Source organism: Leptonotus elevatus, chromosome 9, assembly GCF_054856555.1.
Source record: "Leptonotus elevatus isolate MCC_2025b chromosome 9, RoL_Lele_1.0, whole genome shotgun sequence".
NCBI lineage: Eukaryota > Metazoa > Chordata > Actinopteri > Syngnathiformes > Syngnathidae > Leptonotus > Leptonotus elevatus.
This window is the reverse complement of record NC_141247.1, coordinates 10792752-10812780: the sequence shown is the minus strand read 5'-3', so window position 1 is coordinate 10812780 and position 20029 is coordinate 10792752. Positions and strand designations below refer to the sequence as shown.

At 39.1% G+C, this 20029-nt stretch overlaps 1 protein-coding gene across 1 annotated transcript in view; it reads left to right on the top strand.

Annotated features, from left to right (window-relative positions):
• Positions 1 to 2546: 2546 nt before the first annotated feature.
• lingo2 (leucine rich repeat and Ig domain containing 2) overlaps positions 2547 to 20029 on the top strand; it is a 215464-nt gene continuing 197981 nt past the window's right edge. Inside the window, exon 1 of the mRNA XM_086085668.1 lies at positions 2547 to 3034. The gene's annotated coding sequence lies outside the window, so the exon portion shown is untranslated. The remainder of the gene's footprint in view (positions 3035 to 20029) is intronic.

Genomic DNA, 20029 nt, shown 5'->3' with positions numbered 1-20029 from the left:
TGAGCGCTGACCAAGGCCAGCCCACCCGGCGGAGTAGCCCCCGCTAGTCGCATCCCGGAACCATGTTCACCAACCCCATTGTAACTATTTACAGCAGATACATTGCAGCCACAATACAACCTTATCGGGACAGCCTTGCATGTTACAACAAATGTCCAAACAGAAATAGAGCCAGACAATGTTTACATTCTTCCAGGAACAGCAATACATATTATCAATGCAGGTGTATAAACAAGAGTTAACCTTGGCAGCGACAGCAAGTAATTATATGCTATATTTATATTATTCAAATCATGACAGCTCCAGTTTGGGGTTGATTAGTAATATGTCACAATAATTTCATTTGGGTAAGACATAATCCACAATTTAATGATGTGAGTTACTGGTAGCAGTTGTTGTCTCTCAAATTCCGCCAATTCTTCCACTCTTTTCACGATCCGTATTTTCTTCCGAGAAGATGAGTCTTCTTTTGTTTGGATGAAGATCCGACAGTCTTTTGTCCATGTGCTCTCGATAAATCCTTTCTTTCTCAATTGTCACCCCCTTTTGGCAATGTCAGCATTTCGTCTTGTGAGATTTTCATTGACGTAGACATGTTAACCTTTAAGTTTGTAGTAATCTCTCAAAAGAGCAATTTTTTTCTTCTTGTCAACAAACCTGATCAGAACTGCCGGTGGTCGTGTCCCCCCAGTTGGAAGCAAAAAGCACATCTGAATGTGCGCTGGATCCACAATTAATCTCAAATCTCTGAGTTGAGTTGTCACTTGCTGTTCGACAGTCTCGTTCGCTGAAGCTTGGTCAGAATCAACTGCACTTATGCTGGCCGCAACTCTCGCCCGAGGGCCGTACCACGGTTCAATCAAATAACTGTAACTATCACACCAATGATTCGAAGATTCTGTTCCAAATCATCCACTTTTTGTTTCAAGGTGACAATGCGTCGATCTTTTCTTATGTCTTTTTCTTCAACTGCTGAATTTCCTGCAGAAGTGGCTCGATGCTCTTTTTTATTTCAAGTATTTCGGTCACCATTTCTTTGAGTTTTGCAAGAGAAGATTTTATCTCCTCAATTTCGTCAGCTCTTTTTCCGCCAGGAATGTTGCAACAATGTAGTTAAAAATCCCAATGTCAACAAAATAGTTAGAAGTCACGAGCGAGTGAAGGAGCAAGTACAGATGCGTCCTTCCTCGACAGATGCGTCCTTGATTCAAATTCTTCATTCATATGTGAATGTATATCTGTAAGGAAAATAAACATACAGTTTTTCTATAATCTATACCGACAACGTGACTCCCAAATTAGAAATGCAAATATTATCATTTAGAGCAGTGGTTCTCAAACTTTTTATACCAAATATCACCTAAAAAAATACTCAAAAAACCCGTCACAACCAACTTTTAAATACAGTACTGTAGTAGGCTTATGTATTCATCCAAAAGGAGACGGGCTTTCTTCTTAATATTTACATTTAATATAATTGTGAAGAGTGGCTTACAATACAATACATTATGTACAGTTTAAACATTAACACTACACAAATATTGGCAAATTTAAAGTAGTGTTGTTCGGATATACCACGTTTTGGCTTTCGATACAGTATCTGATACACGGCTGTGCTGTATTGGCCGAAACCACGCCGTTTGAAAAAACATGTTTGTTTTGTTTTTTTTCGAACAAACTGCAGACTTATCTTGGATGTAAAATCATTACTATCTTGGTCAGGCACTGCCTAAAAACCTTTGTGAAACAGGAAATGCATGCACCGAACACCTGTGATCACACATCAGTGAGTGTGTACTGCGTTCAAATTTCTATACTGGTATCGGTAAATGGCATCGACCTGTTATATGTTAATATACTCACCGATACCGATGCCAGCCTTTTAATGCTGTATCGGTCCCCCTCCCGATACTGGTATTGGTATCGGCACAACACTAATTAAAATAAAACTGTACTTAATAATTCAAATAAAATATATAGCAATTTTTTTTTTTTTTTTATTATTATTAAAAAATATTTTTTTATTTATATTTTTATATTTTTATTTTATATTGCAAATTAATTGTACCTAAATAAAGCTTAAAAAGCAACCGTCTTTAAAGATTAAATGCAAATGTACTAACATGTTAAATACAACTGAACTGTGTTTGAGCAGTGATTATTTTGTGGGCCTGTAAACTCTAGTAACCCACTTGGGGAATCACTGATTTACATGTTCACCCCCATTAAAAATAAAAAATAAAAGGTTCAGTGCTTTTTTCCAGACCTGTGTATATATATATTTTGATTACTTCTAAAAACAAATCTCTTTCATTAAAATGCATGACATTTTTAATAAATTCATATTGTTTTCTTAATTACTCATTTATGTGGTGCAATGTGATGCTAATTGGCTTGAAGCATACCTCGTGGTTGAGTGGAAGCGTGAGAAAGTGCTGAAGTGAAAGGGAACGATGATGAAGATGGGGAGGAGCGAGTGAAGGAAAGGTGCAGGGAGGAGGAGGAGGAGGAGGAGGCGTGTGGGAGGACGGAGAGAGAAAGTGAGAGTGGTCGAGAGGGAGAGAGAGCGAGTCTCCCAATTCCGCTGCTGTCTCAGCATCCATCCTGCCTGAGACGATGTTCCGGAGAGCAGGTGGCGCCGAGCGAAGTAGACGCGCAAGTGACCAATATCAATAGACGACGGGAGGACACACGACAAAGAGGAATAGTCTACCGACCCTTCCTCTTGTCCGGGCTTCAGCTGCTTGAAAGTTTCCACTCCTGCGCACCACCCCGTGCAGTCCCCCCTTATTTTATCCAAAGGGGTGCACCGCCCGACCGGAGCCGCGAAGAAGGCGACGAGGAGCGCTTGTGGAAATCTTCAAATTCACCATCGAGGTGGAGGAATTATAGACGGACGCATTCCTCCCAATCCCGCCTTCCTTTTCACACGGATTAGGCGTGCGTCGCGCCAAGTACATTCGGATCGGATTCGGATTGAGTCAGGGTGAGAGAGACTTTCAGGAGGATTTTTTTTTTCTCCTGCTGCTGCGAGGTAAGCCGTGAACGCATCATTTGCGCAAAGTTGCAATACACTGACATCCCAATGTCTGTTTAGCTCCCCACTCTTCCTTTTGGGGAGGGGGGGGGGGGGGTGCGATGCGCGCTCCGCACAGTGACTTATCTGCATACTTGTGCACGCATAATTGTGCGCCAGTTTGCACCTGAGCGCGTGGAATTGCCATCCAACACCACCCCCTAACGAGATGCTGTGCATGTTAAAGCCCGCCGTCACAGAGGACTCATTGTGAGTTACTTGCATGTCTCCAATTTCATCCTTCTGCTGTCGCTGCCCCCCTTTTTTTGGGATGTTGTTTCGCCCTGTGAAAAAGTTAAATGCTTCATATGTCTGTTTCCATCAGCACCAGGCAGGCAGGTGAAGAAAAAAATCTGCTAAAATATTCATGTGCATCCTATCGCGGTGGGTGCACCCTTGTGAAATATTTAAAATGACTGAATACTAACCTACCTGGTGACAATTAAATGTCCCCCTTTTGTGTGCGTAGGTGCACACAAAAAAGCTACATAAGAAGTATTCCCCCTGTGTAGTGGATGATGAGAAGTTGATGACAAGCCGATAGGTGGCTCAAGTGACCACTGCAAAGCAGCCCGACTGCATAGATGCACTCAAATGTTCTATTAGTTGAATCCACATATCAGCCTGTATTTGAGTGGATGGCGAGTTTAGTGTAACTGGTGTCTGCGTGGGTGAGAAGCTTGTCCCCCTAACCACTGCCTTTAATGTTTTTTTGGAGCGTTAGGGTGTGTAATCTCTGCGTGAAAGGGTGTTATTCAGGTGGTTTGTTTTTAATTTTTAATTTTTAGCCCCAACACACATAGACAAAAGATGCCAATTTTTCCTGTCGATTTTTTTCTGTAGGGTGTGTTTATGCAGCCACTGACTCACAGGATGGACAGACGGACGGATAGGTGGGGGTGTGGGCGTTATTCACCGCTGTTGACGGCAGCTTTCCACGCACAGGATAGAACAGGATTTATTTTGTGCTTTACTAGTGTTAAATCCTGTTGTGTTGTTTCCTGGTGAAAGGTGGTTGTAGGTGTCCCTCAGGGTACGGTTTCACACCAGGGAAGTCCCAAATTGTGGGGAACCCCCATGGGGGCGTGAGATTAAAAAGTGTAATGGTGCTCTATAATCAGACCATGTGGGGTTTTGTGATATCACAGTCACTGTTAATTAAAGGATAAAGCCACAAGGTAGCCTACTTTGAACACCACCGAGGAATGTTACTTGTGAGGTAAATTTGTCTGCATCCGGCACAAAATGTCTTGAATCTGCGTGAAGTACAATGACACATCAAGACCTTCAAGGCTTTTTATTGTAAGAATAGAATGGAATATCAAGGCCCTCAAGTAGGCATAGGCTGGTTTTAGAAATTCACGCTCAAACTTTCCGTCATTAATTAGTAAGAGCTGTTTTTGTTTGTTTATTTTTGAGTCATTAGTGCAGGCAAAAATACCCCCCCCCCTCTCTCATTGTTAGTGCGAGCAGTTAGCCAGCCAGACAACTTTTCGCCTTATCACAAAAATCATCTCTTTTGGGAATTTTTCAGAGTATGGTGGCCTTGTAGAGGACAATTATACCAAATATGCTTACAAAAAGTAGCTACTATTGGAGGCAATACTTTTAATACAATATCACATTCATGACAGCGCCACCCATCACTCTTCCATTAATCCAAAGTAACGTTAATATATACAGTAATTTGAAATCAAAGTTTGCCTCCAGCTGTGAGAGTTAGCATTAGCGTACTGTAGATTTGCTAGCAAGGTAGATAACAAGGTTAACTAGTATGACTAACATCCCTTCTGTAAAAAAATGCTATTTACCCAAACACTTCAAAATAATTTTTTTTAGAGCTGTACTTGCAAAACCATGTTACAAAAACTGCAATATTTTTCCTCAACGTTATCATTCCGTCACAATCTGATACTAACCCATACATAGGGTGTCTTGAATTTGTTTAAGACACAATGACTCCGCAATACCATTAAGGCATTTTGAAGTAAAATGTGTTTCTCAGTGTAAAACTGTTTGGTTATTCTTATATTCTGGCACGTGATGTCTAAAATCTCTACAGGGTACAATGAAATCTCAAGACCAAGACATTTTGAAGTGAAAAGTTGCTGCTCAAGTGTCAGAAATCCTGGTCTTGGTTTTGGTCTGGAACTGCACCCAGCATAGGGTGACTTGATTCTGTGCCAGGGATAATTGATATTCCTGATCAGAAACTAATCGCCAGGGGCGGAGGGGTTGGATATGCTGTGTTACAAAATTTTTTAAATTAAAAATAAATACATGTATTGGATTTACGGGACATATCTCAATCGCATTCCTTTTTTTATTAATTTTTTTATGTTTTTTTTATTTCTTAAGCAAATTTCCTAGGAGAGTGCTGAGATTTTTTTATTATTTTTTTATTTTTTTGTCACATTCATTTTTTTTCTTCCAGATTTGTATGAGCAATGTTTTTTTTTCCTTTCGAGAGGACGCGTCAACTGTCATGATTTTGATGGCGGAGAGGTTAAAGATCGTGAAATACTGTCCAACATTAATGCACCTCAAAGGACTACAATGTATCGCTTAAAACCCTTTCCATGTACCTAAAAGGTCAAGTCCAAGTGTCAAGGGTAAAAAAGCAGAAACAGAAAGGTTTTTTTTTTTTATCCTGAGTGACATTTTACAGCAGAGAAGTCTCTAGCTTTTATGTTTTAATGACATTTTAGATCAAAATGAATAAAAACATGAACATGTCCAACATTAAGAAGCCACACAAATACTTATACAGTACTTAAAAAACAATTGGGAGCTATGCATCAACATAGATCAGTTGAATTAACGACCACTGCAATTTAACACAATTACAACCTGCCAAGTATTTGTGACTCATGTACGTGCTATTAATATATCAATAAATTCAACTTGGAGGGCAATGTCAAAAACAAGTCCTTCACTCAGAAGCACAACACTGTATTTTTAGCTCGTCCAAGGACATGGGGAGAGGGGGAAAAAAAATCAATGATGACAGAGACAAAGACTGGGTTTCAAATTCAAGTTTTTTTGTCTCTGCAGAGATCTTTGCCTACAGTTGGGACCGAGAATGTATCACATGAAACCTTGACAGGAGTCTTATAACGTATGATCTCAGCATATGTAGCATCATCGCTTCCAATCATTCCGCCATATTTGAGGCTGTGATGTGTTTAATTGCAATTGGCTCCGTCAGGTCAGCTGGAACCGGATGCGGCAAAATTTGCACTCAGTCCCACCACTTTGGAATCCGCCCCCACGAGACCGCCGCCGCAATATGCTCCAGCAGATGTGTCGTTTATGAGGCGTGCTCGCTCACTCATCACGGGCTGTTCATTAGTATTAGACATATAGAAATACGCCAGTGTGGGTTTACTTGTGTGCTGGATTTAGACAAATTAGAAATTATGAGATTTTGTCTTCATGAAAATTTGAAATTTCAGAGAAAGCGGCAAGATCAAGCAACAATGGTGGTGCCAATGGACGGCACATTTGAATTTAGCGCTAATATCGAATCAGGTGACCATTTAACATGTAATATCTATTAACCCATCAAAATTGGGAAATCACATAATTCATTTGAAGCTAAAGTAGTAGACAGAGTTAGTGTAGATTACATTTTTGTTAGGTTCAGCTCTAAAGGAGAGGTATTAATTATCAAATTTCCCAGCAGTCTTGAATGCAACACGGCCATCCACGGTCAAATAGTTGTTCAAGTTTATTTTCTTTTTTTCTTCTTTTTACCACATACAACCTATATATTCTTTTATAATAATAATAATAATAATAATAATGATGATGATGATGATGATAATACTAATAGTAACGTTTTAATTATTAAAAATAATAACAGACTATATAAAGGTTCATTTTTCTTTTCTATCTGACAGCTATATAACATTTTTAAATGATTACAATCTATTATTTTAAAGTTGATATTTCTTTCCATAATTCTAACATGGAATTACACATTCTCTTTAATTATACCATACAATATGTTTAAAAAAAAATTCTAAGCATAAAATCTACACAATAAATATGGAATTGTATCTTTTAAGTTATAACATGGAATCTCTTTGAAGTTGTAGCACAATTTATATATTAAGTATAATTATCTATTTATTTTTTACAAATTGACAGTAATTTTTTCAGTTTTTTCAGGAAACACAAAATATTGAACCATTTACATCATGAGGAGATGATTTTGGCAAAAAAATAATTTTGCAAAAAAAAAAAAAAGACAAAAAAGGGCAATTTTTTTTAAGAGGGTGACAAAATACAAACAAAACATGTATGAAATGTATATACTTAGACTGTAACATAAAATATATTTTTTTAAATTACAACATAACTTTATATACATTTTAATCATTTATTTTATTGATTATTCACAATAACACCAAATCCATGGACTAAAAAATGGTAAAAGCCTTATGTATTTTTTTGTAATTCATAAAATAGTGAAATGAAGACTCTGTGTTCCAACTAGGGATGTTCAATACCACTTATTTTCAGACCGATATCAGTGCAAGTATTGGGCTTTTGAGTAGTCACAGATACCGATACCAAGTACCCATACCAGTAGTACTTTTGATACATAAAATGTCCCCAAAAAACAATGATAGATCATTTTAAAGAAAAACCTACATATGCCAATATATCATTTCCCTTAAAATTGCATGAAATGTATGCCAATATTCTGTTCTTCTAATTTCTATTTCCTGATCATTAAAAGGCCACAAGAGGGCGGCCGATACTGGTATCGTATAACGCGTATCAGTACTCACCCATGTCTAGTTTCTACAAAACATGTAATGTATTGACAGGGGAAAAAATTATTTACAGAAATTTTACTATTTATTTCTAAATTGACTCACACCAAACATTACTCTATTTAGCATTAGCATGTTGTTTTTCCTCTTTGAATTGCGCTGCATTGAACTAGATGAGACCTACATTGCACTGCCTCTATTGGTCATTAATTATCCACCATGCATCCGCTGGACGTGTGCTGAGTACTACTGGCAGCAAGGTGCTCTAGGCGGGTGGGCTGGAGGGTCTGCCCTGAGGTGTGAAAAGGGCCACATGAGCCGAGACACGGGTCTGGCAGCCGGTGTGGCGTTGTAGCGCGACCTTCCTGGGCGGTTCTGCCGAGGGCGGCGAGAGCCGCGCCACCTTGGCATGAGTCTCCTTTGCACAAGTGTGGATAAGAAGCATTAGTGGAGGTCGAGGGGGTGACGCTGCTGCTGCTAACATAACAGGGGGGTCCAGGTGGGGAGGGAAAATAAAGAACCCCTCAGGTAGTTTAAAAGTAGACGCCTCCTACGGTGACTTTGACCTCCATTAAAACAAACAAGTGAATAATACAGAGTCAGCAGTCTGAACACAAATACTACTAAACTAACCTGATGAAAGAGTGATTAAATGGGCCGGTTTGGGGTTTCATATTACATAAGCTTTTAATACAAGGTTAGGGTTTCAATTTATGTTTTCAAGTCTGGGATAGTATTTCGAAGATTAATTAGTGTTTCAAATTTGGATTTCAAACCCGGGTTACGCTTTTGAAATACTGTTTTAAGTCAGGATTAGGGTGGTGGTTTCAAATTGCAGGGTTTTTAGTAAGATTGCATGCCTTGGATAGGGTTTGAAATTAGGGTTCCAGATAGGGCTGGGGTTGGAAACAAAAGAGTTTCAAAATGGGTTTTCAAGACTGGGGTATGGTTTCAAATTAAAATTTCTGGTCATAGTTAGGATTTCACATATAAAATCAGGTTCCAAGACTGGATTCAGTTTTCAAACCGGGGTAATATTTTAAGGTATTTCAAATTGGAGTTTCAAACCAGGGTTTGGGTTTCAAGGCTTGGTTAGGGCTCATAAATTGGGTTTCAAAGAATAATTAAGGGTTTAAGATATGGTTTCACACAAGAGTTAGCGTTTCAAATTAGGGTTTAAGATAGATTTAGGGTTACAAATTATGGATTTAGAATTTCAAGAGAGATCTGGGTTTCAAATTTTGGTTTCATTCAAGGTCGATGTTTTAAGTTAGTGTCTCAAACCTGGTGTCAAACAATAGTTTGGGTTTCAATTTAGGGTTAACATTAAAAATTAGGATTTCAAGCTAGGTTTAGGGTTTCAAACAATGGTTAGGGTCAGTTCTTTAAATTAGGATTTCAAGTTAGGATTACGATTTCAAATTAGAGTTTCACATCTGGGTTTGGGTGTCAAACAATGATTTGGATTTGAAGTTAGGGTTAACATTTAAAATGAGTTGGTTTTTTTTTGCCTGGAGTAGGGTGTCAAACAATGATCGGGTCAGCATCTCAAATGATCTTTTCAAACCCGGATTAGGGTTTCAAATGAGTATTTTGTTAAAATTTGGGTTTCAAGTTAGTATTTGAAATGAAAGGTTCAAATCAGGGTTTTGACTATCTTTGTGCAGGTATACCTAATGAAAGGACCAACAGATTCTCACAGAAGTTTGTTTTCAAGTAGCAGAAAGAGAACAAGGACGCGAGCAAGTGTGTCGTAACGAACGTTCTTGTTGGCTGGCTGACTCATTGATCTTGCATCTGATTGACGTTTGGATCCGTGACTCGTCATCATGAGTCTGAGCTGTCACTGAAGCCCAACTGCACTCACTATTGATAAAGACGTGGCACTGTCCTTGGTGTTCGACAGACTCATCATTGGATTTGATCTCACTCGCAACTTCCGTCACCTTCGCCGCCACTCCGCTACGAGGGGATGTACTTGCTCAATTGATGAAGACAAGAAATGTGTCACAGCTGCTCAAACATGGGTTAGGGTTTCAAACATGGGATGGGGTTTCTGAATCCAAGTTTATGACAAAAACAGATTACGGATTCAAGCAAGCAAGTGTTACAATTTCAAAGTAGAGTTTCAGCAATAGGGTTTGAAATTATAGTTTCAAAAAGGCTGGGCTTTGGATGGGTTAGGATTTCAACATGAGTTTTAAAGAACTGTTTTGGTAATGGCATGGTAAGAATTTTAATTCAAGGTTTCAAAATAAGGTCATGCTTTAAAAAAATAAATAAAATCAGCTTTATTTTAGGGTTACTATCTAGATTAGGGTTTCAAGTGGGTTTGGATTGGGCTTTTAAAAGAAACCCCGACTGTAATGAAAAGTTTTCTCTGTATTATTTATTTGGTTGTAACTAACATAACTATGAGATTCATAAAAAAACAAAGAGTTTAATACATTTTGTAGAAACTTTATTTGGACGTACGCCACCATTTTTATTTACGTCGCAACGCATTCAGTGCATAATGACGTAGAATGGCGGCAGGCTCTATGCCAAGCAATGTGAAACACCTATCACGAAAGCAAATTACGCCTCCGTGTCGTTCCTAAAGGGACGATCAAAACTCTTGAATGTGTCTGGTGAATGACGAGAGCACAGCGTGGGGGAGAGTGGCTCTCCCACGCGCATGTTGTTTCTTTAGGAACGCTACGAGGTTTAACATGCTTTCTTGATAGGCGTTTCACATTGCCGCCATTATACGTCATTATGCAATGAATGCGTCGTAAATAAAAATGGCGGTGTATGTCCAAATAAAGTTCCTACAAAATGTATTTACCTGGAAATTATTTTGGGAAAATGAATTTCATAGTTATGTTGGTTACAACCAAATAAATAACTCGTCATGACAGTCGGGGTTACAGTTAAATTATGGTTGCAGACCTGGGATAGGGTTTGTAGTGGCTCTCAAAGGAAGGTTTAGAATTTGAAAGCATGGTTTTCATCTTAGAATAGGGTTACAATTTATGCTTTCAAGCCATGATTAATGTTTCAAATTAGGGCTTGGAAACTGGAATAGGTTTTTAAACCAGGATTTGTGTTTCAAATTAGGGTTTCACGCTTGGGTTAGGGATTCACAGTGTGATTTTCAACCGAGCTAAGGGCCTTAATTTAGAGTTTCTCGCTAGAGTTATGCCTCAAGCCAGTTTTAGGGTTTCAAATGAATGTTTCAGGCATGGGTTAGCTTATTATGGTTCCAAATGAGGGCCTTGAGCCTGGGTTAGGGTTTCAAACGAGGTTTCTAATGAAATCAAAATATACATCCATAGTCAGTCACAATACACCATGACGCTCATTGACCTTCATCACGAGTAAACACGAGCCTGTGCTCTTGTCAACGCATGTCGTCGTCACGCCTCCTGAATGCAAAATCAATGAGCTTTAATTAGGTCCTGTGTTTGCTCTTCAGTTCCATCCAGCACTACGAGCTCTTTTCTAGATGGATGAAAGAATTTGGAGAGGGTGGGGGTTAGCAGTCTGAGGACCACCTCGGGGGGAGGTCAACTTGTCCAGCTCCATCTTCTGCTTGAAGCCTGGAGGGGCTTTGTGTAGCTAATGTATAAATATTAAATATAGTTTTGTGTGTGTGTGTGTGCGTGTGCGTAGCTCCTGGGAATATAAATTGTAGTTCACATAATGGACACCAAGACAATATTGCATTCCAGGAAAATGGGACATTTTCAGCCTCAGACTAGGAATAATAGATTGTGTGGAGTTAGTAAACATTGGCAAATTCCATAGACACACTTTAACAACTTAAGCAATACAGTTTTGACTTGAGATATGAGTTTAAAGGCCTTGATACACCATACTGATGCCGGAAGTCGGGAAGTGTAGGTATGAGCTGTATGATTAATGTATAAAATCACCGTCCAGTAACGTTGATCACTCTGATTGGCTGGTAGCTAGCGAATCAATGCACGGGATAAAAAAAGGATGGAAAGCCTTTACAATTTAATTAATTTGCATATTATCACCCTTCACATTTGGAAGTAATTATAATGTCTACCTGGACAGAAGATGGAGAAGATGAATATATCACTATGGTTCAAGAGAGACCGGCATTGTATTACATTAGTGTTAAAGTGTATGTTACTCAAGTGATGAAAGCCAAACTATGGCAAGACATGGAGACACGAGCTTTGCTGTATATTGCACAATGCTCTTTATATTGTGAGTGAATTGTGAAAAAGCGTTTTTTGATGTTTACATTTCTATTACCTGCCCCCATAAAGAGCTTTACAGTTGCCTTTTTCTCATAGTAAGGAATAGTGACTACCGTTGCTGATGGTCTTACACACAGAAGGTACTTAATAGTTGGCATCGGTGTCTGTTTATTTTTTATTTTTTCTGACGTGATGTGCCGATGGTCAGGCCGACGCCACAGGCAGTAGGCGTCGCATATGGCTAACATTGGACTAGTGTATAAAGGCCTTAATTTATTTCATGACTATGCTTATAGCTCAAAACATATTTCCCCATTGAAATGAATGGAAATGCAATTAATCAGCTCCATTAAATCTTCAAATTAGGGTTTCAAGCTACGGCTTGGGTTTCAAGCTAGCGCTATAATTTGAAACAAGGATCAGAGTTTCAAGTTAGGTTGAGTTTTTTGCATTAAGGGTTTACACCTTAGGTAGGGGTTCAAACAATAATTAGGGTTTCAAACCTTGAATAGAGTTTCAAACTCTATTGGGGTTTCAAGCTAAGGTGTTTGGGGTTTTCAAGCCATGGTTTTGTTTTCAAACAAGGTTTTTAAGCAAGGTAAAGAGTTTCAGGGTAGATCTTAAAGTTTATTATAAGGTTTTATACTTTTATAAAATAATGGTTTCAAGTTAAAATGGAAAAAATAAGAAAATGCTGAATGGGAACAGTAGCACCATGTGCTGGACAAAAACTGTACAATTGAAAGCCAGTAAAGCATTTCACAATGTTGAAAGTTCACTTGATATTATTATTATTATTATTATTATTATTATGAATAAAGCATGCCTCCACATTTCTGAAGTGATGTTCCTTTAAAAACATTGGCGTGCTTTCACCAGCGTGACTTGAATCAGTGAAGTCGTGAGCAAAGCAGATGAAAGAGGACACAATTGAGTGACAACGTTGAATCAGCCCCGTTTGAACATGACTGACACAAGTGGAGCGTCGACATTCATTACACTAAATTCCCGTGTTGGTGTGTGTGCGCGCGCATGTGTGTTCATGTGTGTGTGTGTGCAAAGAATGATTGCAATGTTTGTTTAAAATTCATAAAAACAACAGGAATAGAAGGGATGAATAAACGGCTTTGTGCAAGTATAAAATGGAGTTTCCCCTTGAGGGACATTAAAGTCTTGCTGTTGTTCTGAAGTAGTTAGTGTTCAGTGTTTCCAGATGAAGTGAACACTCAGTCATACACATCTCCTCAATCTCCTCTTGGATAAAATCAGCTTCTTCCCTTGTTCTACCTCCTTGTTGCACTGAAAATGAATTTGAACTGGAATGAATCAAACAGGCTAGCGTTAGCTTGTCCTGCTGTTTGTATCTCAATTTTGCTTTATTTTTATTTCATTTCTCTTGTCCTGCTGTTTGTATCTCAGTTCTGCTTTATTTTATTTCATTTCTCATTTTGAAGTGCCTGTCGTTAAAATGTGCCTTCCACTTTGCTTGCTCTCAATTATTGAAAATAAAGTGCAACTGATTTAATATGTCAAAAGTCCACTCTAAAAATGGATTGGTTTAAAAAAATACTAATCTAGTAGGTTAAACTCCTATTTTGGCTTGATTAACCAATAGATTGGTCAGACATTGACCATTCCGGGTGGTTACGGGCATACCAATTTTATTGGTTAACCAAACAACCAATGAAATTGGTTACAATAGAAAGTAAGTCTTGATAGAGCACTTGGAAATATATTTATTGTATCAGTTTCTTGTATTCTAAATATATTTATTAATTATATATAAATAAGTGATTACAATATATAAATAATAAGTGTTTAAAAATGGAAATGTGTGTTTAGATAGGTCACTTGGCATGACCAGCTCTGTGGCCTATTGGTAGAGTATCTCCCCTGAGACTGGGAGGCTGTGGGTTCAATCTCTGGCCGGGTCAGAACAAAGACTATAAAAATGGGATCCATTTGCCTCCCTGCTTGGCACTTAGCATTTGGGTTGGAATTGGGGGGTTAGATCCCCAAATGATTCCCTGAGCGTGGCCCCCACTGCTGCTCACTGCTCACTAAGGGGATGGGTCAAATGCGAAGAACGAATTTCGCCCCGCTTAGATGGGTGTGACAATCAGTGGTACGTTTTTTTTTGGGTGAAATCCCGCGGGTCACGGGATTCCTGACAACATGTCAGCCTCTAACACAGATTAACCAATATCTTGGTCATAATGACCAACTTGTATCGGTTGGCCCAATCACCAATATATATTGGTTGAAAACACCTACCATTCTAGAGTGGTTGTTTTCACCAAAGGATCTGTCGGACACAAGATTGGTCAAATGTAATCTTTTTTTAGTAAATTAAGTAAGAATTAAATGAAGTTAAAACTTTTAATTTGCACTGCGGTGTGTATCTTCTGTTTAATTTTTCAGTTTCTCTGTTTTGATGTCTTGAATAAACTTTGCCTTCAACCTCATTTGCTCTCAAATAACTGGTTTTATGTCAGTTGAACTAGTTTGAACAATAGTTGCACATGCTAATGTTAGCTCACCTTGCCGCTTGTGCCTTCTCTCTGGACTCTGTGATATTGTATTCTGCAGACTTTGCTTGGCTGTAGCGTTCAGTTTTCTTGGCGCCCGTAGTCTCCTGTGGAATGGAATCTGGCTCCTGACCATGACAATTTGAAGGTTTGAAGGTTCATCCTGTCGCAAGTGAGCTTTGCAAAGCACATTTTGTACAGTGAGGCCGAGGACTTGAGATAAAAGCCGCCATCCATCGCCTTCTGTCTCCCCCCTCGGTGGCCCTCGTTTCCTTTTTTTAACTGCGGCGACACCCTTCTGATCCTATTACCTTTTAGCGACTCGCTACTTTCAACTGTCGACAGGATAGGGAACAGGAAAAAAAAGAAGCACATAAATAATGTATTCCTCGGGTGTATCCGCCTCCGGATCAATGGCAACACAAAGACCATCTACAAAGGCGCTTGGCTCAAGGCCACATTTGATCACTTCCTCTGTATGCCGCCCCCTCGCCCCACCATGCTCTTCTCCGCCGCCGGCCCCGCTGAGACTCAATTATTTCCAAGTGATGGTAAGCTCTTGTTTGAAAGAGCGCAAAGCGAATATTTGAACTCAGCGAGGCGACTGGTAAGATCTTTGGTGACACGGAAACAGCAGATGGAATGAGGACGGGGGACGAGGAAACGGCACAATGGCAAGAATTGTTTGGGACGACAGAGGAGTGGCGGTGTTCCCATCGAACGGCGTCGGACATAAACGAGCAATTAAACAACACTTGAGTGTTTGAGAGCAGCTGACGGAGCAGCTCGTAGCATTTAAGCGAGTAGTGGAAACCTTAATGGATGCTCCTATACAGGGACATTAACAGATGTTTCTTCTCACATCAACTCCGTTGACCTTATTGTGTATGATGCCATTTAAAACCACACGATTCTTTACTATAGCATTGGGCATTCCGTGACATTTTAAAGGACGTTGATTGTTGAATAAGGTTTGGGTGTAGCAGAGAACCGAAAGGGAAGATGAACAGATTTCTTGTTTGAAAATGTATTTGAACTGATTTTATATTCAAACTCAACTGCCCCAGCCATCTTTTGTCAGCTCCTGTATTTAATTCAATGACAATTTTAAAGGCAATTATCTGTGACACGCCGTGGCAGTTTTAGGACTCAGACGCAGAGATAGAGGTTTGAGGCCAAGGCAAATATTTATTAAACAAAAAACTCTTCGTTTAGAGGGAAAAAACAACGGCTATTAAAAGTTAACTAAAGGTGCTCCAAAAAGGGAGGATGTCTAAACTACAAACAAAACAATATCATTCCTTAACAAAACCATACTGTGGCTATACAAAAATACAAACCAAAGTTATGACAAGAGCCAGGACAACAAGGCTGAGGACTGTGACTGGCTTGAGTGGCTCTGACGAAAACACTTACGCACAAGACAGGGGAGACGCAGACCATTTAACACATGAGGGTAATGGGAAACAGGTGGACACAATCAGGAATCAGGGTTGACACCGACACCACACGAGGACGGGCAAGTGACCTGAAACGAAAGGAGTCAGAATTTTCAAAATAAAACAGGAAATGACAAGACAACCTCACCGCGGTGTGACAATCTGTGAGTATTGTAATTTCTAGTGAAGTTGAACTGCTTTCAAATTTGAACTGGAGCTGAGCTGGTTTCATGGCCCAGATATGTTTGTTATTGTGTCAGATAGCATTCTGACATTGATCTCGATTAGTTTACAGCAAATCATCTGAAGATTGAGACTGATAAATTAGAGCTAGACTGATATCTGATATACATATATTTTTTTACAGGGCTGATTATTAGTTGTCAAGGAGGCCGATAACTGATATTTGGAGCCAATATAAATGGCAAAACATTGGTATCAAAATGTTTTAGAAATATAATTAGTTAATAAATAAACATTTTAATATTTGCAAAATATTGGAGTGTTTTAAAATTTTAACAAAAAGTTCAGGGACCTCCAAGAGTCATTAGCATGTCTTACAAAGTTAAATGAAAACTGCGACAAGTAAATAGCTCCCTATTGTTTCTACAGTTAATTTTTCCAACATTTCTAAATCTTTGAAATTTTATCTTAGTTTTAATTTCAAATAAAAACAGAAGGTGCAGAGCTCCCAAGGTCTCTTATAAAGTTAACTGAACATTTAAATAAATAGTTCCCTGAAGTTAACACAGTTTTAAATTGATGTTATTGTCCATCTTCAAAAAAGTCTAATGCCGATATTAGTCAAAATGCTGAATATAGGCCCAGCCAAAAATCAGTCAATCCCTTTGATAAAGTCCTGAAAAGAATGTTTGAAATAGTTTCATATTTTAACTCGACTACCCTGGCCATCTTGTGTCAGAAACAGGTCAAAGTCAACTTGGTTTTAACTCTTGCATAAAGATATAATCATTGACAATAGTAAAGGCAAATTATTTATTTTTTTCAAATTTGACTTTGTCTTGGAAAAATCCAACTTCATTCTGATAGACATACAACTTTTCATCCAACAATGTATCCCTTGTCCCTGGATCAAAAAAGTTCCCGAACCCCTGGTGTAAACACCCGCTGTGACTAGTTAATGGTACCTTTACTCGCAGCTCTTGCTGGGTCAACAAATCAACAATACAGCATCTCCAATGTATTCGGTCCTTACCGCCCCTCCCAACACAAACTGCCGATTTTCTGCCTTGCCGCTGTGGATGCGCTGGTGTTATTGAGTGTTTGAGCGAAGGGTGAGGCGCTCCGCTAAAATTAGATCAAAAGGTCGACACTCCGCGGGCATCAAACGGGCGGCGTGGTGTGGCGCTCTGGCGTGGTCGCTGGGCGCCTGCTGGGCCGACTCAGATGTTGCAGCTCCGGTAATCAGTGGAGACAGCGTTTCATGTGCACTTCTAAAACTAGCATAGCGTTGCAAAAACTGCAGCTTAGTGGCAAGCCGGTCTTTGCTTTTTAAATTACAAGCACATAGCAAATATCTTTCACGATATATTATAAATGTGGGGTTTAAATATGTATGTGTATGCATCTCTATATATTATGCATTAACAAGTACATATTGTACAGAATATGACATCACTCCCTGGCCTTTTTTTTTTTTTTGCCTTATATTTTTGACTGTACGTCACAACACATTAACTCCCAGCTGCTGCTTCCGCCACCGACGCTCGGTGGTATGAAAGCTGAAATGAAAAATAAATATTATAGTTACTCTTGGGATTTTAGTCCAAACAAGAGTGGCAGCTTTTGTTGTTGCTGCTGGCACGAAATGTTGACTCACCACTGACGTCATTGTTGGGTTCGGTGACATACGTTGCAACTCATTTGCCGGTGCTTATTAAATCTATTCAAGGGCTACATGCACATGAATCAATGAAAACTAGTGATAAAGCATTTTAAATTGTGCTTTGTTGTTTCCTTGTCGACTCTAGAAAACACACATATTTGGTCAGTTGAGGATTTAAAATAGCTACACAAAGAATGAAAAATAGTTTCACCCTGGTATAGTATATAATCAACACAGCAGTTGTTATTTTTTCCAGACTCAAATTGTCATTTACATGTGTGTTTGTTTACATGGGCGTTATTAACATTCAATTGCACAGCTTCTTTGCCTCGCCTGTCAGTCATTTCGCTCGCCACTGAGGGAGGCGGAACTCGCACACACACAGACGGCATGAACATGAATGAATGAATTAGCAAACTCGAAGCTAAGTTTTCAGACGGCTGTACTTGTCACAGAAAGTTGAGCGGCATAAAGGAGTTTCAAAGCCTTGTGCCGCAGCAGGAACATTTTGGATTCAAGCCAGATGGTCGCCCAGACTCTGATTTGTTGAAGTATCAACAAACCTCAAAGTCCATTTTAAACAACCATCCAGTTCAATTTCTTCAGATGGGAAAAAAAAGACAACAAATATATTTGGACATAGAGGGCCATCCTTTTCCCAAAAACGTGCGATTATGGGGCCTCACAGATAGATGGAATTACTCGTTTTGTAGCGAAAGAGATGCAGCCATACAACGCTGTTGAGAAGCCAGCGTTTTAAGAAATACTGTAGACTTCTGATCGGCTCTACAAATTGCCAGAAAAACATACAGTACATTTCCCAAACAGCCAAGCCATACCATCCTTGTCCAACCAGGTACCAACCCCAAATAAAATTCAGCTGTTTAGCTTTTTTTTTTTACATTATTTTTGCCAGAAAAAAAAATCTGAAAGGTTTGTGCTAATACTGCAAATTCAAACTGTTCATAATTCCTTTCATTTTGCCTACAGTAAGGCCTCAGTCTCAGATGAGGGTCGTTACATGCCAAATCACCCAATGGGTTTAACCAAGCAGATTTGGATTTTAATGAAAAATGGTGTACTTCTTGATAAAGATGGCATTGCACTAAATCTCAAATTTGAGGTCAATCAGAGGAGAGGTTTAAGAGCTACGGCCCGCCAAATTTTGACATTTCGTCAAAAAAAAGGACGTGGCCGCTTTCCTTTGAACTCTCATATTAATCGTCACAAAACATATTGTTTTTTTAACAAGGATTCTAAATCAGTTTTCAGTTTTCAGTCAGAGCAAAAGAAGGAACAATTATGTCTTTCCACCTATTTTCTTTGTCTGATTACAAAAAATGACTAATCTTAATTTTTATGTTCATAAAAAAAAACTAAAAAAAACAACATCATTGTATTTTCTCCTGATAACAAAAATTAGTTTTAAGACAAACATCTCCACATTAGGCGAGGGTTTAAAAATAATGGATACACTTGGTTTTCATTGCACAGTGATTTGGAGAAATTTGTTTACCAGCCAATCTACAGTATTTCTCGCTTTACTATAAAAAATACTATCCGGTGTTATATCTTACCTTCTATATTTTATTAATAGGGTGCATAATGCAGAAATACTTGTTTTACATGTACTGTCTTGATGTATTTGCTGCCAACCTATTAAAACCATTTTCACTGAAGACTCACCTTGGACCACATCGTTTGTGCACAACGAGGACATCATTAAATTTGTGGTCTGATGGAATGAACTGTAGCTGCTTGCCGATAACCTTGCTAGCACTTTAACGAGCGAAGCTAAATTAAGGGAAGGCTTCATTCACCTTGGTCCTAAATAGCGAGCTTTGCCACACATCATTTTGAAAGAAGAGTAATGAAGGCCACTCTGGTTATTATGCTTATCTCCGGTTTGTCAGCCCACTCATGCGCTGTGTCCACTCAGAGTTGGCGTGGCGTGGTAGGGAGCTGAGAGGTGATGCACGACCTCACCCATGTCGCACGGGTTGACGCATGCAGAACGAGCGTGACTCACATTCGTACCTGCGGGCGGCTTTAACCTGCGTGTTTGCAGATTATTTTTCTTTTCTCTCTCTCAGGAAATCACAGTTTGTAAATAACATGGCTGGAAATCCACTGAGGCTTTTT